Here is a 26,722-nt window from a genome sequence, read left to right as displayed (position 1 = left end):
AAAAACACGAGCGTCCGAGCTCGCGGTGGCTATTAAAAATGCCAAGTCTGCCAAGGCCGAATCCCAGAAGACCCTCCAGGAGTTGGATGCGGTGAAAAAGATAGCTGCGGGTAAGGCATTCTTTATGCAAAGCAAACACATAAATGTGAGTTACTTGTTACTTACCCGAATCTAGAGCTCTCCAGGGGCATTCGCAGATCTTCCCCGTAGCGTGTCTGATGCCGCCGCATTCTACTGAGCCGAGGAGGGCAGATCGACAGAGAAGGTGTTCTGGTCTCAGTATGCCGAGGCCGGACACCCCGTGCCCCTGAGCGACCAGCTGAAGCAACTGGTCGAGCTCCACAAGGCGGCCGAACAGGCCGTGAAAGGCCTCATAGTTCGGCTGTGGCCTGGAGAGGCTCTGTCTAGGAGCTATTTTGGGCTGGTGTAGCGGCTGGTGGGGGCCTGTCCAAGGCTCGAAGTCATCAAGTGCTCCGTCTGCATTGAAGGTGCCCGTAGGGCCCTTGCCAGTGCTAAGGTGCACTGGGGCAAGTTGGATGCTGAGAAGCTTGTGAAGGACGGGCCACCGCCGGGCAAAGAGCATCGCAAGCCCAAGAATTATTATAATGATGTTCTGAAGGGTGCCTGCCTTATGGCGGATGAATGTTCCAGGGATGTAATTTTTGAGTAAAACTCGCTCGTTTTGTCCTGTGCGCTGTAAACTTGTTCATATGCGCTAAGCAATGCTGTTGGAATTTAAAATATTACCTTCTGTGCGGCTGTTTATCAATTCTGAGAGATGGCGAGTCTTCGGTTTCTGCCCCCGTGCCGCTAGTGCTAGGGTGTTCGGGGATAAACCTGAGCGCTCTTTTGCCCATGTTTGGGTCCTTCGAGGGAGGCGCTCAGCACAACGAACAAGGCAATCAGACTATAATGCTTGAACACTCTCACTTAGCAATAGAATTCTATAATTTTCAATTTCGGCGAAGCCCTTGGTATTCGGAAGACCGAGTTCAGGGCGCTATCCACGCCTTGGCCGGACAGAGCCGACTCCTCGCTCTAAGCGGCATAAGTCTTTAGGGACTCAAAAAACCTCTCGAACAGTGACCAGCTCTCGCTTCATCATGACAGTCAGTTTTAGCTTTCTCTACTGAGGTGCTCGACCCAGCTCAACTGGGGCACAATTGCAGTAGTTCTCCTAGTGCTACCTTAGCCGACACAGCGGAACATAAGGCACCAAAACATAGGAGCCGGGCAAACCCAACTATTGACCCAAGACATGATTCGGAGCCGATGCATATAATGCTATAAGTTCGGGGTGCCGCACTTGTTAAAGTGTTCGGACTTCTCACACCATATTGAGGGGTACTAAAGCCCCTGGCGTATTTTGGCAGTACCAAAGTGTACGGGTGCAACATGTCGTTAAGGAACATATATTTGTAAAAAAAGTAATGCAAAAAAGACAGAAGCTTTGCATTATTTATTAAAAAGGGCTGCGATCAAAGCAGAATGATACAAATAATGTGATAAGCAAAAGGTTGGACTATTTAACATGTCCGTTCCAGGGGCAGGCTGCAGAATGGTATGCAAAACAGGTATACTGCTCGTGATAGAGACCACCTGGGAGTTTCGTAATGTGGCATGGCTTGTCTGCTTCCCTGGTTCTTGCATCGTTTGTGCGGCAATTGAACTGCCGAACAGGCCTGCCGAAGAATGGAGTCCTGAAAGTAAGAGAAAATTAAAAAAAAATCGGCAGCCCCTGGTGCGGTTTAAGCCGTGTTTTTGGCGTGCCGTGATGGTGCCCCTCCCCCTGTACCCATGGTATTTCTAGAGCGTAGTTATGTACGGAAAGCACTGGGGTCGCATTTTTGCGAGGGCTGGGGTTGGGGCCGTATTGCTACGCCTGCTCGGAACGTGCCAGGCGGTCTTGTTGTAGGTTACTCCAGGTGCGCTTGACAATGTTTGGACGTTTAATGGCCGGACTGGAGAACTACCTGGAGAGGCTGCTTTGAACTTCCGCTGCAAGGGCCGCCGTGTGCTCCTCCGTTCGGAGGGAGCATTCGGTGTTTCCATTGACCGTAATTACTCCTCGAGGGCCTGGCATCTTGAGCTTAAGGTATGCGTAGTGAGGTACCGCGTTGAACTTGGCGAATGCGGTTCGCCCGAGCAGTGCGTGATAGCCACTGCGGAATGGGACTATGTCGAAGATTAACTCCTCGCTTCGGAAATTATCCGGAGATTCGAAGACCACTTAAAGTGTGACTGAGCCTGTACAGTTGGCCTCTACACCTAGTATTACGCCTTTAAAGGTCGTTTTGGTGGGCTTAATCCTCGACGAATCTATGCCCATTTTCCACACTGTATCCTGGTAAAGCAGGTTCAGGCAACTGCCGCTGTCCATAAGGACTCTAGTTAGATGAAATCCGTCAATAATTGGGTCTAGAACCAATGCGGCGAATCCGCCATGATAGGTGCTAGTGGGATGGTCCCTTCGATCAAAGGTGATCGGGCAGGAGGACCATGGGTTGAACTTTGGGGCGACTGGCTCTACCGCGTATACGTCCCTTAGCGCGCGCTTCCGCTCCCTCTTGGGGATGTGGGTTGTGTATATCATGTTCACCGTCCGCACTTGTGGGGGAAAGCCCTTCTGTCCACTATTTTTCGATGGCCGGGGCTCTTCGTCGTCATCGCTATGCAGCCCCTTGTCGGTATTTTCGGCATTTAACTTGCCTGCCTGCTTGAACACCCAACAATCCCTATTGGTGTGATTGGCCGGCTTTTCGGGGGTGCCATGTATCTGGCACAAGCAGTCGAGTATTCGGTCCAAACTGGACGGGCCCCTAGGATTTCTTTTGAATGACTTTTTCCGCTGACCGGATTTATAGCCTCTGAATCCGACATTAACTGCCGTATCCTCAGCATTGTCGCCGTTAATGCGGCGCTTCTGCTTGTTGCGACGCGACCTGCCACTACTATCCCTGGTATCCGAATTACCAGGGTTCTTGGTCATATTGTTGCTACGAGCAAGCCAGCTGTCTTCTCCCGCGCAAAAGCGGGTCATGAGTGTCGTGAGTGCTGCCATAGATTTCGGCTTTTCCTGTCCAAGGTGCTGGGCAAGCCACTCATCACGGATATTGTGCTTGAAGGCTGCTAGGGCCTCTGCATCCGGATAGTTGACTATTTGATTTTTGTTTGTTAGTAACCGTGTCCAGAATTGCCTGGCCGATTCCTCTGGCTGCTGAATTACGTGGCTTAGGCCATCAGCGTCTGGTGGTCGCACATAAGTGCCCTGGAAATTGTCGAGGAATGCTGCTTCCAGGTCCTCCCAACAACTGATTGATCCCGCTGGCAAGCTGTTAAGCCAATGCCGAACTGGTCCTTTAAGCTTGAGTGGGAGGTATTTGATGGCGTGGAGATCATCGCCGCGGGCCATGTGGATATGAAGGAGATAATCCTTGATCCATACCGCAGGATCTGTTGTGCCATCATATGATTCGATGTTTACGGGTTTGAAACCCTCGGGGATTTGATGATCCATTACTTCGTCTGTGAAGCATAGTGGGTGTGCGGCGCCTCTATACTGGACTATATCACGACGTAGCTCCAATGAGCTTTGTCTACTGTGTTCGGCCCTACCGGATTTGTGTCCGGTGTGACGGTTACCGTCTCGAGTCGTGGGGCGCCCACGTGATCCATAGATCGATCTTGTTTGCCTTGCCTTGTCCTCCAACATATCTCGCAGGTCTGGCGCATTTTCCCGTGCCTTGGTACGGGGTGCAGTTTGAATGGAGGGCCGAGAGGCCTCTCTGTCGCGGCCACGAGGTGGCCGGTCGGCCGTATCAAGTGCTGGTGATGTAGGTTTAAGTGCTTCCTCCTCTAATCAGGGTAGCAACCTGCGCTTTGGGTAGCTCTTGGAGGGGCGTTCGAGTTTATGCTCTTCGGCCGCAAGGACTTCAGTCCATCTGTTGGCTAGCAATTCTTGATCAGCTCTAAGTTGTTGCTGTTTTTTCTTGAGGCTTCTTGCCGTGGCCATAAGCCTGCGTTGAAAACGCTCTTGCTCGTCGGGATCCTCTAACACGACAAATTCATCGTCGTCGAGGCTTGCCTCGTCTTCGGAGGGAGGCATATAATTATCTTCCTCGACCTCTCTGTCTGCCGCTCTCTCATGAGGGCTGGCTTCTCCATCGTCCTGTGCTGAATCTTGCTGGAGGGGGGTTTCTTCGGCACTCTCTAGAGTATTATTATCTCCCGTGCTGGAATCACCGTATTTTCTTTGGCGGGATTTTGAGCGGCGTCGCTGACACCGGCGCTTAGGCTGTTTCTTGGAGGGGTCATCCTCCGCTGTTCCATCGCCATCTCCTTCTTTTGGGGTGTCCAACATGTATATGTCATATGACGAGGTGGCTTTCCAGGGCCCAATAGGCGCTAGTTCTTCATCGTCTCCTGCATCGGTGTCCATACCGTCGATGTCTTCAGAGTTGAAGTCGAGCATGTTGGTTAAATTGTCGACAGCGGCTACAAAGTTGGTGGTGGGTGGGCTTTGAATTTCTTCATCGTCCGTATCCCAACCTTGCTGACCGTAGTCCGGCCAGGGCTCTCCTCATAAAGAGAGAGACTTTAGTGTCTTGAAAATATCGCTGAAAGGCGAGTGCTGAAAGATGTCCGCGGCAGTAAACTCCGTGATCGGCGCCCAATCGGATTCGATCGGCAGGGGCACGCAGGGTTCGGAGTCCGAAGAGGAGTCCGGCTCCTTGGAGTCACGAGTCTCGCGGAGTGCGGGGCTAGTGTTCGGATCGATCGCCATTGGGATCGTAGCCCCCGAGGCGACATCCAACCACCCATCCTCGATCGGCGCAGTTGGCTCTGAATTAAGGGTCGAAGCATATGCGGGTACGGCCTCCAGGACACTGTTCGGCGGCAGAGCTAGATCATGGTCTTCATGACAGTGCGGCGCACTCGGCAGTGGCTCGAATCCATCGAAGATCAAGTCCCCGCAGATGTCAGCTGTGTAGTTTCAACTTCCAAATCTGACCTGACGGCCAGGGGCATAGCTTTCGATCTGCTCCAGATGACCAAGTGAATTGGCCCGCAGTGCGAAGCCGCCGAAGACAAAGATCTGTCCGGGGAGGAAGGTCTCACCCTGGACTGCATCGCTATTGATGATCGTAGGAGCCATCAAGCCTGACGGCGACGACACAGAGGAACTCTCAATGAAAGCACCAATGTCGGTGTCAAAACCGGCGGATCTTGGGTAGGGGGTCCCGAACTATGCGTCTAGGCCGGATGGTAACAGGAGGCAAGGGACACGAAGTTTTACCCAGGTTCGGTCCCTCTTGATGGAGGTAAAACCCTATGTCCTGGTTGATTAATATTGATGATATGGGTAGTACAAGAGTAGATCTACCACGAGATTGGAGAGGCTAAACCCGAGAAGCTAGCCTATGGTATGATTATTGTTCTTTATGTTGTCCTATGGACTAAAACCATCCGGTTTATATAAACACCGGAGAGGGTTAGGGTTACACAAAGTCGGTTACAATGGTAGGAGATCTACATATCCATATCGCCAAGCTTGCCTTCCACGCCAAGGAAAGTCCCTTCCGGACACGGGACGAAGTCTTCAATCTTGTATCTTCATAGTCCAGGAGTCCGACTGAAGGTATAGTCCGGCCATCCGGACACCCCCTAATCCAGGACTCCCTCACCCACTTCGGCTTATGGCTGAAGACCTTCAATGTCAAGCCGAAGGTGGTGGGCGGCCGCCAGGCAGAGTGCGGAGGCGCCATGGTGGGCAAGATGCCCAACGTAACATGGCTCGAGGGCTCCTTTGTGGAAACCATAAAGGGGTGGCAATCGGGGTGGTTCTATATCACCGAGCCATGCGACCCTGCATGGGCAGCGGCCCCCGAGTTCCGATATGGCATCCCCACGGGGCTCACCTCCTGGAAAGAGAAGGGCCTATCCTGGGGTAGTTCGAAAGAGCTGACCGGACTCCAAACATGTATTCAAAACATGGTGGACAAGAAGCTCAAGCTTGTCAACATAGTCCAAGTTATGCTCATCCGCCGGATACTCCCGTGCCAACAACGGGAGTTCAACTTGTGGGAGTTCAATCCGGCGCAGCACCGAACTCTGAACAGGCTCTTCGAGACGACTCATGAAGACACCTGGAGGGTGCTGTTCAAAACTGCCGAGGTCCCCCCCCCTATTATGGAGGATCGCGGATTCAGCGCGAAGCGCCATGCCAGTGCGGTAAGCTGCTTTACCTTTCACAGGATACTTATTTTTTATATAGATCGACCCTATGCGAGATCTAAACTCCCGTACCTTTGACAGGACTGGCAGAAGATGGCCGGACAGATCGACTGTCCGGCTCCTTTGCCCGAAGGCCCCGCAGACGCTCTTCTGGCGAAGATGTTGACTCCGGCCCCTTATACGGTGCCGGAGAAGACAAAGAAGGCCAAGGGAACCCGAAAGAGTTCCCGATGCCAGGCATCGTCGGACTCACCGTCCGATGACTCTGCGACGCACTCTTCCCCCGAAGAGGAGGAGGAGGAGGAAGAAGATGCTCCCCCACCGACTGGGGGAGACAAGAAAAGGAAGGCCGCCACAACCGGGGAGGTCGGAGGGTCCAAGAAGGGAAGGACTCTCCTTCCGGACGGTTCCACCGCCGCCGACGAAGGCGAAGACGAGTGGTTGCCCAGGGTCAAGCCCCCGGGGAGATCTAAGTATTCGGATACTAGAGTAACTCATAGGATTCCTTTGTCGCACTGCTTTCCCTAACGTCGAACTCAATTATGCGGGCCGCCACGAGCTAGTATTGATGTATCATCGGACGGCTCCTTGGGCTTGTCGGACATGGATAGCGATCCAGTCCCGACCGCCACCTCCCCTCATCTTGCCGACGATGCCGAGGAGTTGTCTCAAGAGGCACCGGATCGAGGGGAGGCAGTCCCAGAGGCGCCTCAAGGCGACCTTCCGGACTCCGGGAGCCAAGGGGACGGGGCCCCTGAGAGCTCCGAGTTCGGCCCTCAGCCGAACATCGCACTGGAACCTCCAGCGGTTCCAGGCTCGGGCAGGCGGCCTCCTTCTTAGACGGTCAAGACACCTGTGCCGGTGACCTCTGTCCATCCAGAGGCGCCAGACAATCTGCTGGAAGCACTTTGCAGCGCTTCCATCGATGAGGAGCACCGCACTATCATGAGTGCGGTGATCCAGAAGGTTCAGCCCGCCAAGAGCGGATTGACTGAAGCCTCTGCCAGCCTTCTAACAGGCTTCGAGGTAAGTGTTTGAAAATGTGGTAGAAATATTACCGCATAGACAGTAGCCCCTGATGCTTTGTTCGGTGTTCACAAAGAAAAGGCGAACAGAGGATCAAATAATATCGCAGGAGTCTAATATAAGTATGTCAATATGCATATGCAGGCTTCGCTGCTGGCGTCCGCCGCACTAACTGCAGAGGTCGCCGTACTGAAGCAGGACCTCGAGGGGTCCAGGAAAGAGCTCGGCCTTGCCAAGAGGCAGCTCAAAGAGAACAAGGGTAAGTAATACCCTATCTTATGTCTATATATAAAAGAGGACGCGATTGCAAAATGACAGGATCATCGTATGTTTGCCAGGGGCCACGACCGAGGTGGCGACCCTGAAGCAAGCGTTAACCAAGGCCAAAGATACAGCGGCCAAGGAGCGCACCGAGTGAGAGAAGCACGAGGCTCGGGTGGGCGAGGTGCAGCAAGAGCTCCAGGCTCTTGTGGCGAAGCACGAGGCATTGGAGCTTGACTCCAAGATGCGGGAGTCTGAGCTTGCCGCGGCCCTCGAGAGTGTAAAAAGTGCCAAGGTCGAAGGCCAAAAGGCCCTCCAAGAGATCGACGCGATGAAGAAGATAGCGACGGGTAAGGCTTTCTATATGCAAAGCAAGCATGTAAAAGTAAATTACCAATTACTTACCTGGATCCGGAGCTCTTCAGGAGCATTCGCAGATTTGCCCCACAGTGTGTCCGATGCCGCACAATTTTACCAGGCCGAGGACGGAAGCTCGACGGAGAAGCTGTTCTGGTCTCAGTATGCTGAGGCCGAACATCCGGTGCCAATGAGCGACCAGCTGAAGCAGATGGCCGAGCTACATAAGGCGGCCGATCAGGCCATGAAGAGCTTTATAGTCCGGCTGTGGCCTGGCGACGCCCTTCCGAACAGCTTCTTCGGCCTGGTGAGGTGGCTTGTGGATGTCTGCCCGCGGCTGGAGGTCGTCAAGCGATCTGTCTACATTGAAGGTGCACGTCGGGCTTTCGCCCATGTGAAATTGCAGTGGGTCAAGCTAGACGCCATGAAGCTGATCAAGGAGGGGCCGCCAGAGGGCAAGGAGCACCGCCACCCCGAGATGTACTACGAGGGTGTTCTGCCGGGTGCCTGTCTCATCGCGGACGAGTGTTCACAAGATGTAATATTTGAATGATACTTGCTCGTTTTATCCTGTATGTATGAAAACTTGTTTCATATGCGCTATGCAACGCTTGTTGGAATTTAAAATATTACCTTCTGTTTGGCTCTTTTTATCCAATCTGAGAGATGGCTAGTCCTCGGCTTCTGCCCCATGTCACGAGTGCTGGGGTGTTCGGGATAAACCTGAGCACTCTTGTTCCCATGTTTGGGTCCTTCGAGGGAGGTGGTCAGCACAGCGAACAAGGCAACCGGACTAATGATGCTTTATCACTCTCACTTAGCCATAGAATTCTATAATTTTAAATTTCGGCGAAGCCCCTGGTATTCTGAAGGCCGAGTTCGGGGCGCGATACACGCCTTTAAGCCGGACAGGGCTGGCCCCTCGCTCTAAGAGGCATAAGTCTTTAGCGACTTGAAAACCTCGCCGAACAGCGACCAGTCTCTCACCTTATCATGACAGTCAGTTTTAGCTTTCTCTACTGAGGTCCTGAACCCAGCAGAACCGGGGCACAATAGCAGTAGTTCTCCTAGCGCTACCTTAGCCGATAGAGCGGAACGTAAGGTACCAAAACATAGGAGTCGGGCAAACCAACATTTGACCAAAGACATGATTCGGAGATGATGCATATAATGCTATAAGTTCAGGGTGCCGCACTTGTGAAAGTGTTCGGACTTTTCACACCGCATTGTGGGGTACGTAAGCCCCTGGTGTATTAGTCGTACCATAGTGTACGGTTGCAAGGCATCATTAATGAACACATAGCAGGTCACGCATTGTTTATTAAAAAATTGCATTGTGATACAGGTAGTGCGATAAGCAAAGAGTGATACATTGTTTATTAAAAAAATTGCGTTAAAGCAGAGTGATACAGGTAGTGCGATAAGCAAAGAGTAGGACTATGTCCCTTCCTAGGGCAAGCTGAGGAATGATGTTAAATTGAATATTTCACTCATTACTGTAATCAACCTGGGAATTCTGTGGTGTAGCGTAACTGTCTGCCTCCTTGGTTGCTGCATCATGTGTTCGACAATAGTGCTGCCGGACAGTGTTTCCAGAGATTAAGGTCCTGAAAGAAAAAGAAAAAAAATAACCGAACGGGAAGCCCCTAGTGCGGTTTAGGCCGCGTCTTCAGACTTGCCGCAGGTGTGCCCCCTCCCCACCTGTGCCCATGGTATGTTTAATGCGTAATTATGTACGCGCGGCACGAGTTTCGCCGCCGGGCTGGGATTGGGGTGGCCGCCGTATTGCTACGCGAGCTCAGATCGCGCCAGGCGGTCTATTTGCCGATTGCCCCGAGCGCGCTTGAAGGTGTCCGGGCTATGAACCACCGAACTGGTTGATTGCCTTGAGAGGCTGCTTTGCGTTTCTGCTGCGAGGGCTATGGTGTGCTCCTCTGTTCGGAGAGAGCGCTATGTGTTTCCGTTGATTGTAATAACTCCGCAAGGTCCTGGCATCTTGAGCTTGAGGTATGCATAATGCGGTACCGCATTGAATCTAGCAAATGCGGTTCTCCCTAGCAGCACGTGATAACCACTGCAGAACGAGACTATATCGAAGATTAACTCTTCGCTTCGGAAGTTATCCGGGGATCCGAAGACCACTTCCAGTGTAATTGAGCCTGTGCAATGGGCCTCTACACCTGGAATGACGCCCTTAAAGGTTGTTTTTGTGGGTTTGATCCTTGAGGGGTCTATACCCATTTTGTGCACTGTGTCCTAATAAAGCAGGTTCAGGCTGCTTCGGTCGTCCATAAGGACTCGAGTGAGGTGAAATCTGTCGATGATTGGGTCTAGGACCAGTGCGGCGAATCCGCCATGACGGATACTAGTGTGGTGGTCCCTGCGATCGAAGGTGATCAAACAGGAGGACCAAGGGTTGAACTTTGGGGCGACTGGCTCCAACGCATATACGTCCCTGAGCGCACGCTTCCGCTCCCTCTTGGGGATGTGGGTTGCGTATATCATGTTCACCATCTGCACTTGCGGGGGAAACCTCTTCTGTCCTCCAGTGTGCGGCTGCCAGGGCTCCTCCTCGTCATCGCTATGCGGCCCCTTGTCCTTGTTTTCGGCAATTAACCTGTCGGCCTGCTTGAACACCCAACAATCCTTGTTGGTGTGATTGGCTGGCTTGTCTGGGGTGCCGTGTATTTGACACGAGCGATCGAGTATACGGTTCAAGCTGGACGGACCCGGCGTACTTTGTTTGAATGACTTTTTCCGCTGACCGGGTTTAGAGCCTTTGAATCCGGCATTGACTGTCGTATCCTCAGTATTTTTGCTATTAATGCGACGCTTATGCTTGTTGCGACGTCACCTGCTATTGCCATCCTTGGTCTCTGAGGTACCATGGTTCTTTGATATGTTGTTACTGCGAGCCAGCCAGCTGTCTTCTCCCACACAAAAGCAGGTCATGAGCGTCGTAAGAGCTGCCATAGATTTCGGCTTTTCCTGACCAAGGTGCCGGGCTTGCCACTCGTCTCGGATATTGTGCTTGAAAGCCGCTAAGGCCTCCGCATCCGGACAGTCAACAATTTGATATTTCTTTGTAAGGAACCGAGTCCAGAATTGCCTGGCCGACTCTTCTGGCTGCTGAATTATGTGGCTCAAATCATCGGCGTCTGGTGGTCGCACATAAGTGCCCTGAAAGTTGTCGAGGAATGCGGCTTCCAGATCTTCCCAACAGCTAATAGAGTCTGCTGGCAAGCTGTTAAGCCAATGCCGCCCTGGTCCTTTGAGCTTTAGTGGGAGGTATTTGATGACGTGTAAGTCATCGCCGCGGGCCGTGTGGATGTGGAGGAGGAAGTCCTCAATCCGTACTGCGGGATCTGTTGTGCCGTCGTATGATTCAATATTTACAGGTTTGAAACCTTCTGGGAATTGATGTTCCATTACTTCGTCTGTGAAGCATAAGGGGTGTGCGGTGCCTCTGTATTTGGCTATATCGCAACGCAGCTCGAATGGGTCTTGCCCGCTGTGTTCGGCCCGGCAGGATTTGCTTTTACTGTATCCGGCTTGACGTTTCTCGTCTCGCAGAGTGGTGCGCCCTCGTGATCCGTAGATCGATCTTGAATGCTTTGCCTTGTCCTCCAATATGTCTCGCAAGTCTGGCGTATCTCCCCATGCCTTTTTATTTGAATGGCGTTGTGGTGGAGGCTGAGCTTTTGGCCGAAATGCCTCTCTATCGCGGCCACGAGGTGGCCGATCAGCCGTATCATACGCTTGTTCCTCCAGTCGGGGTAGTAACCTGCGCCTTGGGTGAATCTTGGAGGGGCGCTCGAGTTTATATTCCTCGGCCGCGAGGACTTCAGTCCATTTGTCAGCTAGCAGATCTTGATCAGCTTGAAGCTGCTGCTACTTTTTCTTCAAGATATTTGTCGTGGCCATAAGCCAGCACTTGAAGCGCTCTTGTTCGACGGGATCCTGTGGTACGGTGAATTCATCGTCGCCGAGGCTTGCCTCGTCTTCGGAGGGGGCATGTGATTTTCATCCTCCTCCTCTCCGTCTGCCGCTCTCTCAGGAGAGCTGGCTCCTCCATCCTCCTGCTCTAAATCTTGCTGGAGGGGTTTGTTATTGTCTTCGGCACTATCGGGAGTGTTATTATCTCCTGTGTCGGTATCACCACTTTTGCTTTGGCGGGACTTAGAGCGACGCCGCTGACGTCGGCGTTTGGGTTGCTTCTTGGAGGGGTCATCCTCCGGTATCCCATCGCCACTGCCTTCTTTGGGTGTATCCACCATGTATATGTCATATGACAAGGTGCCTTTCCAGTGCCCTATAGGTGCTGGTTCATGTTCGTCTCCTACATCGTCGTCCATACCGTCGATGTCTTCGGAGTCGAAGTCGAGCATGTCGGTTAAATCATCGACAGTGGCTACGAAGTGGGTGGTGGGTGGGCGTCGAATTTCTTCATCGTCCGCATCCCAATCCTGTTGGCCATAATCCGGCCAGGGCTCTCCTGACAAAGAGAGAGACCTTAGTGAATTCAGAATGTCGCCAAAGGGCGAGTGCTGAAAGATATCCACGGCAGTGAATTCCATGATCGGCGCCCAATCGAATTCGATTGGCAGGGGCGCGGATGGTTCGGAGTCCAGAAAAGAGTCCAACACCTTGGAGTCACGGGCTGGGCAGAGGGTTAGGCTGGTGTTCGGCTCGATCGCCGTTGAGACTGCAGCCCCTGAGGCGGTGTCTAACCACCCGTCCTCGACTGGCGCAGTTGGCTCCGAGCTAAGGGTCGGAGCTGATGCGGGCGCAGCCTCTGGGGTACTGTTCGGCGGCAGAGCTAGGTCATACCCATCGCGACAATGCGGCGCGCCCAGTTGTGGCTCGAATCCGTCGAAGATCAAATCTTCGCGGATGTCGGCTGTGTAGTTCAAACTTCCAAATCTTACCTGACGGTCAGGGGCGTAGCTTTCAATCTGCTCTAGAAGGCCAAGAGAAATAGCCCGCAGTGCAAAGCCGCCGAATACGAAGATCTGTCCGGGGAGAAAAGTCTCACCCTGGACCGCATCGCTATCGATGATAGTAGGAGCCATCAAGCCTAACGGCGATGACACAGAGGAACTCTCAATGAAAGCACCAATGCCGGTGTCAAAACCGGTGGATCTCGGGTAGGGGGTCCCGAACTGTGCGTCTAGGCTGGATGGTAACAGGAGGCAGGGGACACGATGTTTTACCCAGGTTCGGGCCCTCTTGATGGAGGTAAAACCCTACATCCTGCTTGATTGATATTGATGATATGGGTAGTACAAGAGTAGATCTACCACGAGATCAGAGAGGCTAAAGCCTTGAAGCTAGCCTATGTTATGATTGTATGTTATGGTTGTTGTCCTACTCTCACATCTCTAGTTCTGGTATGTTATAGGTTTGCTTTGTGCAGCATGTTTAAATTTCAAATGAACTTGAATTGGGGATTGATAAACCCTAGCACAAATGCAATTGAAATAGGTTCAACCAAAATATTTTCAATGACCTCAAAAGATCCTTTTAAAATATTCATGATTTATGGAAAAAGGTGAAAGCCTCTACCAGAGATGATGCATATTTATCCAGGACATTTTGGTCATTGAATTAAATCATTATGGTAATTGAGTTGGAGTTTAAAATTTACCATTAAATATTGGTTGCTCCAAATATTCTGAAATTTGTTGTGTGGTTTGAAAATATTTCAAATATTCCTCACAAAAATTTACAGAATTAACCAAAGTGTTTTGGTTAGTATTTTATTTGCAAAACAGTAGCAGAAATTAGAAAAACTGAAACAAAAAAGAGAGAGGGAGAAAGCACTTACCTGGCGCTCACCTGGCAGCGCATCTGGCCGGCCCAGCCCACCAGGGGCAGGGAGGTCTTCTTCCTCCCGCCAGTCGGATGCACAACGCGTGCCCGAAGCGCGCACGGCTGCCGCACGCCACCTCCTGCCTCCCTGCTTGCTCCCGTGACCCCTGGAGACGCCACGCAGACCCCCTCGACTCTCTCTCACTCTCCCTTTCCTCTCTACTCTCTCCCCTGGCCTCTAACCCCTCTCCCGAGCAGACCCGAACCCGCTCGTCGCCACCGACGCCGTTCACCGTAGCCACCGTGCCCCTCTGGGCCTCTCATCTTGCCCCAGAGCTCCGCCTCGCCGCCTGCTACGTCCTCAATGAGCCAGGCGACCCGGGAAGCTCTGCATCAACGCCATCTCAATCTTCTTCATCGTCGGCCACTGAAGCTCGCTGGCGTGGATTCGCGAGCTCCAGACCCTCCCTGGCCTCGCCGTTGACTCTGTTGGATTCGCTGTGAGCCCCTGTTTCTTTCCCCTCTCTCCCCGTGCTCGTCCGTGCCTTCTAGCCACCATGGCCATCGAAGCCGATTGCTCCTCGCTGCCGTCCAAGCTTACCACTCAGCTCACCGCACCCCCACGAGTCCAACGCGCCTAACCACGCCTCCTGCCATGCCCTGCATCGTTGACTCATTCGACGCCCGAACGTCGGCCGCCGCACTTGCCATCACTGCCGTCTTTCTGGGCCATCTCCGGCGAAGCTGAGGGCACCACTGGATGCGCGCAAGTGCCCGCAACTCGTAGCCACAAACAGCTCATCGAACGGTGGCCTGTAGAGCAAAACCGATGCGGGCACCGCCGCGGCCTGTCGTCGCCGGCGGTTAAATGCCGGTGGCTGACGTGGCACCATTAGTTAGGTGCTAATCATGTTTAGTTATTGCCTGTGTCAATTTTCTGTTAAGATTAGTACTAATACGTGTGGACCCCACGTGTCAGCTTTAACTTTGGTCAAGTTAACATGGACCGGTCCCACCTGTCATCCACCAAACCAGTCTGAGACACCGACGTATGGGTCCTACAGGTCAGGTTTGACCTGGCCGACCCAGTTGACCTGCTGACGTCACAGCTATGTCATGCTGATGCAGTAAATCATTTTCTTGGTTTCAAATAATTAGAAAATTCCAGAATATTTCCTAAACTTCAAAAAATCATAATAATTCAACCGTAGCTCAGAATGAAATAAATTATATATGAAAAATTATCAGAAAAATGCATGGAATCCATTTGTGCCAGTTACATGCATGAAAAACCAACTTATACATGCTGTATAAGTGAAAACATAATATGGTCATTTTAAATGCTTCATTTTGAATTGCATTTGAATCTTGGATTCAAATGGGCTTCAACCAACTTGGTAGCATCTTGCATTAGCCCAAACACTAGCATTTGAACATGCCATGTTCATGCATCATTTTGTTGCATTTTTTTGTGTGTTGATCGCCGGCACCATTTCTTCTCGATAGGTTCCACTCCAGAAGGTGTTCCCGAGTACCTGTCAGAGGAGCCGTACCCCTTTGTCATTCTATCAGGCAAGCAAACCCCCTTGAGCATCTCGATAAATCGCACTCTCTCGCTCTTGCTCCTTATACTGAATTAGGACAACAACGATTCAACTGCTACTTTTCTGTTGTGGTAGTTGAACCCATTCCTCTGCATGACCTGTCATTGCCACAGTAAATAGTTGAAACCCACTAGCATGAGTAGGAGTTGCTTGAGCCTTGATGTGCCTACTCATCCATGCTTGTTTTCTTTATGCCAGCTATGTTTAGAGTTGTGTCAGGTCTGATTCATCGGGAATGAATCAGAGTGGTGAACATGTCCTACCGATAAAAGGCTAAGAGTGTGAACACGTTTTGGTAAAGTTAGCGATGAGAGGCCATGTAGGAGTCCATGGTGGGTTGTCTCATTGGAACCGTCCCTAAGCACTGAGTTCTGTGTATGTTATCCAAGTCCAGTTACTACCACACATTGGGTTCCGGTTATCCGGCCCTCTCGGCTTATTAATCCACTTGATCTCTGTCCAGGAGTTGCAACTAGTTTCTGGCGTTTGTAGGTAGTGCTACTTGTCTACCAGGTGGTGTCCGACAGGACGGGCTTGGGACATACTAGGCACCGTGGCAAGGTGTACCAAGTGGCACCCGGATGGTGGGCTTGGGAACCCTGCACACATCGTTTGGGGCCGTGAGCGAAACCCCGACCGGATCTCCTTGCGGATGTAACCCGAATTGGCGATAAACCTAGATGAGAGACTCTTGTGGTTAGTCAGGTCGTGGCCGACACCCTCGCCCGGCTTCCGCTTGAAGGTTGCCGAGGCACATGACGTGTACAGGGCCATAAGTGGCGAGAGCGTGTGTGAAGAAGTACACCCCTGCAGGGTTACCATTATCTATTCCAATAGCCGTTTTCCTCGGATATGGAAACTTGGAGGACCTATGTAGTACATAGACAACTTGAAGTGGATACTCTAAAATACGCAAGATAAGCGTGAGTGCTATGGATGGCCTTCTCGTAGGGAGACGGGAACGGATCCATAGTGGAGTATTGATATGGTGAATATGTGGACTCGGGTGCGTCTTCTCACCTCAAAGAAGTTTCTGATACTCGTAGTATAGGTTAGCCACTGAGTCAAAGCTGGCTTGCTATTGTTAAAACTCCACCACCCCCTTTGTTGATAATGTTGCATATGTAGATAGTTCTGATGTAAGACTTGCTGAGTAACTTTGTACTCACGTTTGCTTATTTATGTTTTGCAGTTGGTTACGCTAGTGACTTCGACGAGTAGCTTGTATCCCAGCTACGATTTTTTACCCTTGGGAGGGTCGTGTTTAGTCAGGCTTCTTAGTATTTTCCTTTTGTAGTTGTCTGTACTCAGACATGTAATGCTTCCGTTGCTTGTATGCTCTGAATGATGGGTCATGAGACCCCTGTTTGTATGGAACGTTATGTGGCTCTTCTGGGCCTTTAACTATATGAGTTTGAGTTATGTTGTGATGCCATGTTGTACAACACATACTTGCATGTTATGCGTACGTGTAATGTGTATTGCTATGTGTGGGATCCGACAACCTAGTTGTTTATCCCTGGTAGCCTCTCTTATGGGGAAATGTAGTCTTGTGCTTCCATGAGCCATAGTAGTCCGCTACAACCTGGTTCACCGGAGTCCTGCTAGCCCAGCACTACTGCTTCGGAACATTTGACTGGCCGGCATGTGATTCACTTCGTTCCTGTGTCTGTACCTTTGGGGAAATGTCACGCGGTGACATCCGGAGTCCTGCCTAGCCTGCTACAGCCCGGGTTCCCGGAGTCCTGTTAGCCCAGTGCTAAAGCCCGGATTCATACGCTGTTGACCGACATGCTCGAGGTTGATTCATGTATTCCTGTCCCTATAAGTTAGTGCTACTTTGGGTTCACGACTAGTCATGTCGGCCTGGGTTCTCTATCCTATGGATGCTAGCGACACTATCATATACGTGAGCCAAAAGGCACAAATGGTCCCGGGCCAGGTAAGGTGGCACCCGTGGGAATACCGTGCGTGAGGCCGCAAAGTGATATGAAGTGTTATGTGCTAGATTGGTGTGACTTAGGATCGGGGTCCCGACAGCGTTGGTATCAGAGCCTGACTGACTGTAGGATTGCCATGCCAAACTGGTCGAAGTTGAGTCTAGAAATGCTTTAGTTATATAAGGGAATTGATTGTGGAAGGGAACATAAGGCTCTTTTACTCCTTTACCTCATGTCATTCTTTCTGAGTCAGCCTCTTCTTTTCTACGAGGGTTAAGGCCTAGGCTTCTCCTCTATCTCTCAGGATGACTTGTTTCTAAACCGTCAAGTCTTAGGATTGTTGGGTTTGTGTCTCTATTCGATTCTTCTACTTCCGTGTGTCCTCAGTTTGACCCAGAACCTTGATATTATGATGCTGATTGATTATGCTATTCCTTTGATGAATGTATCAAAATCCTTTTGAGCAATTACAACCGTTATGCTGCCGAAATTGTCCTAGGATTTCAAGAGTTTCCAATGCTTTTGCATTTCATTCCACATCCTTATGTCGATGCTAATTCCATCCTTGTTTGCTTGGTTTCTGTGCCAGGATGTCGTCTGCTAACTGAGGTTCAGTTGCTCATAGCAACAACCATGGAGATGGTAGGGATGAGGATCCTCCTGACTAGCCTTTGATGGCAGAGTTCTTGTTAGCATCCGAGAGGAACAAGCGTGAGACTAACCGCTTGCTAGCACAGATTGAGCAGAACACCGCACATCAGCGTAAGAAGTTGGTTTCCATCACCGACTTCATTGGTCTGAAACCACCCACCTTCCATCATTCCATTGAGCCACTCGATGCAGATGACTGGCTCCGAAGCATCACTCACAAGTTGCATTCTGCGAACGTAGCTGAAGGTGACAAGGTCACCTATGCTACCTATCACCTGGAAGGTCCTACTAGTATTTGGTGGCAGAGCTATGAGGCTATGCTACCAGCTGGCCAGATTCCTACCTGGAGGGATTTCACCGAGGCTTTTCGTGACCACCACATTCCTCAGGCTCTCATTGACCGCAAGAGGGAAGAGTTTTGTAGTTTTACCCAGGGTAAGCTGTCTGTTGATGCTTGCAGTAGAGAGTTTGGAAACCTCGCCCGCTATGCTACAGAAGAAGTGTCCACGGACGCTAAGAAGTAGGCTAGGTTCCGGAAGGGTCTCAACCCTAAGTTGCGTCATGATCTCCACCTGCATCATTGTGATACTTTCCAGGCTCTTGTGAACAAGGAGTCTCATAAGCACAACCGTGATCTGGGTTCTTCCTCCCGCTCTGGTTCTCAGAAGCGACGAATTTGGATTCCCAACTCGGCTCTTCCACCTGGATATGCACCGAGGCCATCCGATGTGGCGCCTCACCCAACTTAGCAACGTGCTCCACCCAGGCCTATTAGTGGACCACTTGCCAATGTAGGTCCACGTCCTACCTCAGGAACTTGCTTCACCTGCGGAGAACCAGGACACTATGCACGTGACTGCCCTCACTCCAGTTATACCCCACGCCAGTCTGAGAGGTGTGTTGGCCGTGATAAGCCATCAGGCAAGATGATTAGTACCAAGCCAGCCACCACTGAACGAGCATGTGTGCACCACATCTCAGCTATAGAAGCTCAAGATGATCCCGACGTCGTATTGGGAACGCTTCTTGTCAATTGTCACCCAGCTTCAGTTCTATTCGATACTGGAGCATCCCACTCCTTCATATCTGAAGGTTATGCTTGGTTGCACGACATGTCATTTTGTGATATGCCAACTCCACTAATAATCCAGACTCCTGGTTCCAAATGGCAAACCTCCAAGGTATGCCATGGTAATGAAATCCTTGTTGACAGACTGGTATTCCTTGCTTCTTTGATATCTCTCATGTCTTCAGATATTACTATCATCTTGGGCATGGACTGGATGACAGCTCATCACCAAGATCGATTGTTACACTAGATCTATTCAACTTACACATCCATCTGGCAAAATAGTCACTGTCTCCACTAGAGTTGCAAGGCGTCAACTCTATTCTCTTAATGTCAGCCCTCTTCCAGACCTCACTACTAGGAAAAGGGCTATAGATGGAAATGACACTAATGGCGCACCAGACATGTGGTGCGCCATTACTATATACTAATGGCGCACCATCTGTTGGTGCGCCATTAGTCTGGAAGACACTAATGGCGCACCAGGCACCCAGTGCGCCACTAGTAACAAAATGTTTTTTTTCATTTTTTCAAACATACTAATGGCGCATCCAGGCAGAGTGCGCCATTAGTAGTTAGAACTACTAATGGCGCACCAGCCGTAGAGTGCGCCACTACTGTATTTTTTTTACTTTTTTGCAAAACTACTAATGGCGCACCGTTGCATAGTGCGCCATTACTAGTTTAAACTAGTAATGGGCACTTTTTTTTTACTTTTTGATATCATGAATATTTTAAATTTCATGGGCACTTTTAGAATTCATGAATATTTTTTCAAATTTGATGATATTTTTTCATATTCCATATGAAAAAATATTGAATATTCATGAGGACACTCGATCTCGATCCCCCTCCCTCTCGATAGCTAGCCCCCTCGCCACATCCCCCTCGCCGCCGAGCACCCCCCCGCACCCTCCCCCCGCTCCACCACCGCCGACGACCCCCATCACCCTACCCCACTCCACCGCCGTCGACGACACCCCGCACCCTCCCCCGCTCCACCGCTACCGCCGATGATATTTTCAAATAACAAATTTGATGATATTTTTAAAAAAATTATTACTGTTTCATATTCATTTTCTAAAAAATAATTATGAAAAATTGTAGACTACAATTGTTGTTAAACAACAATTATTACTGTTTTTATAAAAAATATTACTGTTTCATATTCATATTCATTTATTAAAAAATAATAATAATAAATATACTAATGGCGCACCAGCCTAGTGGTGCACCATTGCTATCTAAAAAAAGATTTCTAATGGCGCACCGGCGGTGGGGGCGCCATTGCTATCTAAAAAAAGATTTCTAATGGCGCACCGACGGGTGGTGCGCCATTAGTAAGCTTCCCCCTATAGCTAAGTCTTCCCTCTCCCTTGCCAGAGATCCCCTTTCATCCCTCTCTCCCTCGCCAAACCCACGACGCCGCCGCCCCGACCCCCACCGGACTCCACCCTCGCCGCCCACGCGCCCCCGCGCCCCCACCCCCGCCACCCTGACCCTCAACGTCTTCACCTTCCTCCTCGCCGTTGGCGACGAGCAGCGACGCAGCACCGTACGCCCCTCGACCCTCCTCCTCCCCTTCCCCTCCTCCTTCTCCCCTTGCCCCCCGCCTGCGCCGGGGCTGACAGTCCCTTCTCTGTCTCGCAGGGAAAGGTCTCCAGCACCTCTACGACACCGACGCCTCCACCGTCTAGGGCGTCTGCGCCTTCTTCCACCTCCGGCCACCGCGGCCTCACCGTCGATCCCCGCACGAGCTCGCCATCGTCTTCCTCTCGGTGAGCTGCACCGGTTCCCCTTCCCCCCCCCTTTCTGTTAACTAAACATTGTCAGGTTTAGGTTCTATTAACTGAAAAAGTTTAGATTCAGAAACATTGTTGGACTGATAGGAAGTTTGTTGAACAGAGCAATCTACACCTGTAATTTCTACTGTTATGCCTCTGTTGATTGTGATCTCTGCACATGTTTAATGTCTATGCTGTTGTGCGGCTGTTATGTGTGTCTATGTCGGTGAGCTTGTGTTATGCACTTCTGCGTTTTGATGTCCCCCCTTACCTTAGTTTTTTCATCTCACTGGTCCTTTTCACTGTATTGGTCCTTTTCATTTTTGTCAAAGAGGCCCCGAGTTCTCTCTTCACTTGTGTGGTGATTGTCTTGGTCCTTTTCATTTTTGTCATGGCATTCTTGAGGTGCTGATGTGTCTAAGGGCATGAACCATGATCAAGTTGAGTTCAGATTTCATTAGATTAGATGGATTATCATGCCTTGTGTCCTGATAGTTGGATATTTGAGTAGTATTGTCAACAGTAATAACTTTTACATGTTTGCATTGCTTCCAAGAGTAACAGCAGGTGCTTATGACACCTTTAGGAGATCTACTCATCTCTAATCATGCTACTCAAGGATAGGAACCGTAGGCATCTCTATATATCTTTTCAGTGTCCTTTATTGGTGGTTCTATGATGTAGTCCAGATGAAACCAATTGCATGCATTGAGAAATAGAGTATTAAAACAGGACTTGACGTGGTTTTCCACTTAGCTATCGGCATTGATAAAAAACATAGCTTTTGCGGTCTCTGAGGCAAAACTTGCTACTCCATATACAACTAATACTACTACTAGACAAAATACTACTCCATATACTACTAATACTACTACTGTATTTCATTTCAAAGTTCAAAATGCTGGTACTGAGATTTTCATTTGCAATGAGTGATGTTTTTCCTAGCAGTAGAAAAAACATAGCAACTTCTCTATTTTTATAAATTTGTTCTTATATGCGTGAAACTTCACTTGTTTTTAGGCTAGTGGAGGGTGTTGCTTCTTCTGTATGGGCCAACTATGTCACAAATAAATTGTTCCTTCTTCTGTATTTGACAAGTAATGACTTTTAAAGATGATGATCATCTTGCTAGTTTGCTGGTTTTGTCTCCGACCATTGTGTCGTGATGAATTTGCAGGTACCCCGAGAAGCCCTTGAGTTTGACGAAATGACGATTAACTTCTGTTCCGGCAAATTCGGGTACTCCATATGTCGTATTTTCAGCAAAGGCCATGCCGAAATTTTTCGTGAATTTTAGCATGACACTGCTAAAAATAGGACATATGGGGTACTTGCGACTAGTGCATGCATCGACGTCGACAAAACCTAAATGATGAAAGCTTAGGCTTTTAGGGTGCCTCGACGTCGACAAACCCTAAATGATAAAACCTTGGCTTTTAGGGTGCCTCGGTGTCGATAAGAACCTAAATGATGAAAGCTTAGGCTTTTAGGGTGCCTCAGCGTCGACAAACCCTAAATGATAAAAGCTTAGCTTTTAGGATGCCTTGGTGTCGACAAACCCTACATGATGTAGTTTTGAATTATGAACGTAGGATATGTCGTCATCATCATCGGACGATGAAATTCTCCCGGCGGAGTGCGACCGGTGCCACGACAATCAAGGTCTGTGCGACATGCCTCACCTGGACGATGATCGGCGCTTCAGGATTAAGGTCGAGGAGACCTTCAAAGTTGAAACAGTACAACGATGACAAGTGTTATTTTCATAATTAAGCATGACTTCAACTATTTCAACGTGTAATTTTCATCTTTTACAATTCGAGTATAGCTTATCCCATGCCATGCAAGACGCTATGTCTTGGAGAGGATGGATTTTGAAGACCATGAAATTTTTGAGACAAAGAAAATTCACCTAAGGACTCATCACGATGTGGACTTTGAAGTAAATCTATATAATTCTGAGAGCGTAACCCATTTTGGTTGCAAAAATTGGGAAGCATTTTGCAAGATGTATGGTTTTGATGAGGGTATGCTTATCACCATGGATCTTGGTAATCCTGACATCAACCAAGACTATATGGACATTTGGGTCCTTGTTGATACGCCTCCAGTTCTACCGCTATGTGAGTTTCTCAAACATAGTTATTAGCTAATTTATATTGTTTATTTCAAAATAGTTGACAGCTTATTTTTATTGTTCAAAGAATGTGTGGGAGATGGTAGACAAAACCCACTACACCGATGGCTCCGAATTAACAACTTACAAGGAGAAAAATCATCTGGTCGGATTTTGTACTGACATTGAGAATTACACTATCCACAATCAAACTCCTCAACATTATGGTAAATACATGCCACTAGTGCATGTGTTCAACTACGGTAACTACCATGGAGATACCCTGGTAAGATTTTTACTATTACGACATCCGTGCATATTTTGCATACTTCTAAAACTAGTACATCATTGCTAACTATGAAGTTATTACTATGTTTTTCAACAGATAATCCCAGAGAATTGTGTGCCTCATATGATATATCAGAAAGGTAGTGTTAATGTTTTGAACATACAGCCAGGTCGTCCTACGAATCTCAACTGTCCATACGAGATTTCTAAAAGAAGTGGAGACATGAAAATCAAAGGATGGAAAAAATGTATGGACAGTCGTAAGGAGCTTCTAGGATGCAAAAGGAAGCGAAGCGCAAGAATTGGAGACAGGATGTTCTCCATTCTCCATAATGGAGAGTCAGGGTCTATATTGTTTTATGCTATTTTAGCTTAAACAGGGTATTTAGATCCTGCCTAATACTGATGATCATGTGCTAATAACAATTAAGTAGGGTTGGTTCGATGACTATCAAGATGATGATCGTATGACTTGTTATGAATAACGAGTAGAAGTTGTATGATGATGATTAGTAGGACTTCTTAGGATTAGTATTACTTCCGACAAACTTGATACTCGCGGTCTCGAGACTTGTAATGTTTTATCTTTGTTCGGTCTTTTGAATTCGGAGACTAATATGATGAATTGTATTCGGAGACTAATTTTTTATTGTATTCGATGAATCTGTTGTTGCTGTGTGCTACTGTCTATATTCAGTTAAATAATATATTTTGTAACCTGTGCAAAAATCAGAAAAGTAAAAAAATAAAACCTAATATTCATACTAATGGCACATCACTACAGAGTGCGCCATTAGTATGCCAAGTATACTAATGGCGCATCCATCCGCAGTGTGCCATTAGTGTGCCAAAGCACATGGTTAAATATGGCCCTGGGAGGCATACTAATGGCGCATGGTGTTATAAACTAATGGCGCACTGGGTGGTGCGCCATTAGTATACCAGATACTAATGGCGCACCTGTGGTGTGCCATTAGTAATAAATACTAGTGGCATGATACTAATGGCGCACCAGTGATGCGCCATTAGTAGGCAAAACTGGTGCGCCATTAGTAGGCCTTTTCCTAGTAGTGCCTTGAAGATATTCCGGTAGTCCGTGACTTCTCGGATGTCTTTCCAGAAGAACTGCTAGGTGTTCCACCTGACAGAGATGTAGAGTTTGTCATAGAACTTATCCCAGGAACTGTTCCAATCTCTAGGAGACAATACAAGATGGCACCTTCGGAGCTAGCCGAGCTTAAGAAACAGCTTGATGAGTCCTTGCAAAAGGGTTTCATCCGTCCCAGTTCTTCTCCTTGGGCTTGTCCTGTCCTCTTCGTCAAGAAGAAGGATGGTATGGATCGGATGGTTGTAGATTATCGTCCCGTTAATGTGGTCACGATAAAGAACAAGTATCCGCTCCCCAGGATCAATGACCTGTATGATCAGCTCACTGGATCCTCAGTCTTTTCCAAGATGGATTTGAGGTTAGGCTACCACCAAATCAAAATCAGAAATGGGGACATCCCAAAAACGGCCTTTGTCACTCGTTATGGTCAATACGAGTACACCGTGATGTCTTTTGGCCTAACCAATGCTCCATCTACTTTCTCCCGCTTGATGAACTCGATCTTTATGGAGTACTTAGATAAGTTCATCGTGGTTTATCTCGATGATATTCTTATTTACTCGAAGAATGAGGAAGAGCATGCCGAACATCTTAGACTTGTGTTAGAAAAACTCAGAGAGCACCGCCTTTATGCCAAGTTCTCCAAGTGTGAATTTTGGTTGCCAGAAGTGACCTATCTAGGCCACGTGATCTCTGGTAAGGGCATTGCTGTCAATCCCGAGAGAGTTAAAGCCGTTCTCGATTGGACTCCACCCGAAATGGTCAAACAAGTTAGGAGTTTCCTTGGTCTAGCCAGTTATTGTCGCTGCTTCATTGAAAACTTCTCCAAAGTGGCCAAACCCCTCACGGAACTTCTCAAGAAAGATAAAAAGTTTGAGTGGTCCCCACAGTGTGAGCACAGTTTTCAGGAACTAAAAAGACGCCTGACTTCTCCGCCCATACTCGTGCCACCAAATTTCACTAAAGACTTTGTTATCTATTGCGATGCTTCGCGTCAAGGACTAGGTTGCATTCTTATGCAGGATCGTCATGTGATTGCCTATGCATCTCGACAGTTGCATCCACATGAGCAAAATTATCCTACACATGATCTAGAGCTTGCAGCCGTAGTCTATGCACTTAAGACTTGGCGACATTACCTTCTTGGTAACCGTTGCGAAATCTACACTGACCATCAGAGTCTCAAGTATATCTTCACCCAACCGGATGTGAATCTCAGAAAGAGACGTTGGATGGAGTTGATCTCAGATTACGACTTAGGAATCACCTACACCCCAGGCAAAGCCAATGTCATGGCTGATGCTTTAAGTCATAAATCCTATTGCAACAACCTCATGTTGCAACAATCTCAACCACCCCTCCATGAGGAATTCTGTAAGCTTAACCTTCACATAGCTCCTCATGGTTCCCTTTCTACCTTGGTGGCAAAAACTACCCTTACGGATTAGATCATAGAGGCTCAGAAGCATGATACGGTAATCTCCCGGATCAAGAAGAATATTTCAAAGGGAGTTGCTGGCTATTTCTATATGGATGAACGAGGTGTTATTTACTTTGGAAACCGTTTGGTGGTTCCCAAATGTCAACAGATGCAGCAACTGATCCTTAAGGAGGCCCATGAATCTCCTCTCACGATTCATCCCGGTAGTACAAAGATGTATCAGGACCTACGCTAGAGGTTCTGGTGGACTAGGATGAAGAGAGAAATTGCTTAGTATATTGCCAACTGTGACGTTTGTCCTCGCGTTAAGGAAGAGCATCAAAGACCTGCTGGCACCCTTCAACCTTTAGCTATTCACGAGTGGAAATGGGACAAAGTTGGTATGGACTTCATCACCGGCTTTCCCAGGACCAAGAAAGGAAATAATGCTATCTTCGTGGTCATTGATCGTCTTTCCAAAGTGGCTCACTTCCTACCTGTTCGAGAGAGTATCACTGCTAGTCAGCTCGCTAACTTATATATCTCACGAATAGTGTCACTCCATGGTGTTCCACTAGAGATCAATTTAGACTGTGGAAGTCTTTTCACCTCTCATTTCTGGGAAAGTTTCCAGAATGCCATGGGAACTCATCTTTCTTTCAGTACCGCTTTCCACCCTCAGTCAAGTGGTCAGGTGGAAAGGGTCTACCAAATTCTCGAAGACATGCTTAGAGCTTGCATTATCTCATTCGTTATGGATTGGGAGAAATGTCTTCCCTTTGCCGAGTTTTCTTATAACAATAGCTACCAATCCAGTCTTAAGAAAGCTCCCTTCGAGATTCTGTGTGGACGAAGATGTCGAACACCTTTGAACTAGTCAGAAACCGGTGAAAGACAATTCTTTGGACCGGATATGATCCAGGTGGCAGAAGAGCAAGTTCGCATCATTCGTGAGAATTTGAAAACAGCCCAATCTCGTCAAAAGAGCTAGTATGACCATCGTCATAAGGAAGTGGCTTATGAAGTTGGCGACAAGGCTTACCTTCGGGTTAC

This window comes from Triticum dicoccoides, chromosome 5A (assembly GCF_002162155.2).
Source record: "Triticum dicoccoides isolate Atlit2015 ecotype Zavitan chromosome 5A, WEW_v2.0, whole genome shotgun sequence".
Lineage (NCBI taxonomy): Eukaryota > Viridiplantae > Streptophyta > Magnoliopsida > Poales > Poaceae > Triticum > Triticum dicoccoides.
The sequence above is the reverse complement of the archived record's forward strand: the minus strand, read 5'-3'. Positions refer to the sequence as shown.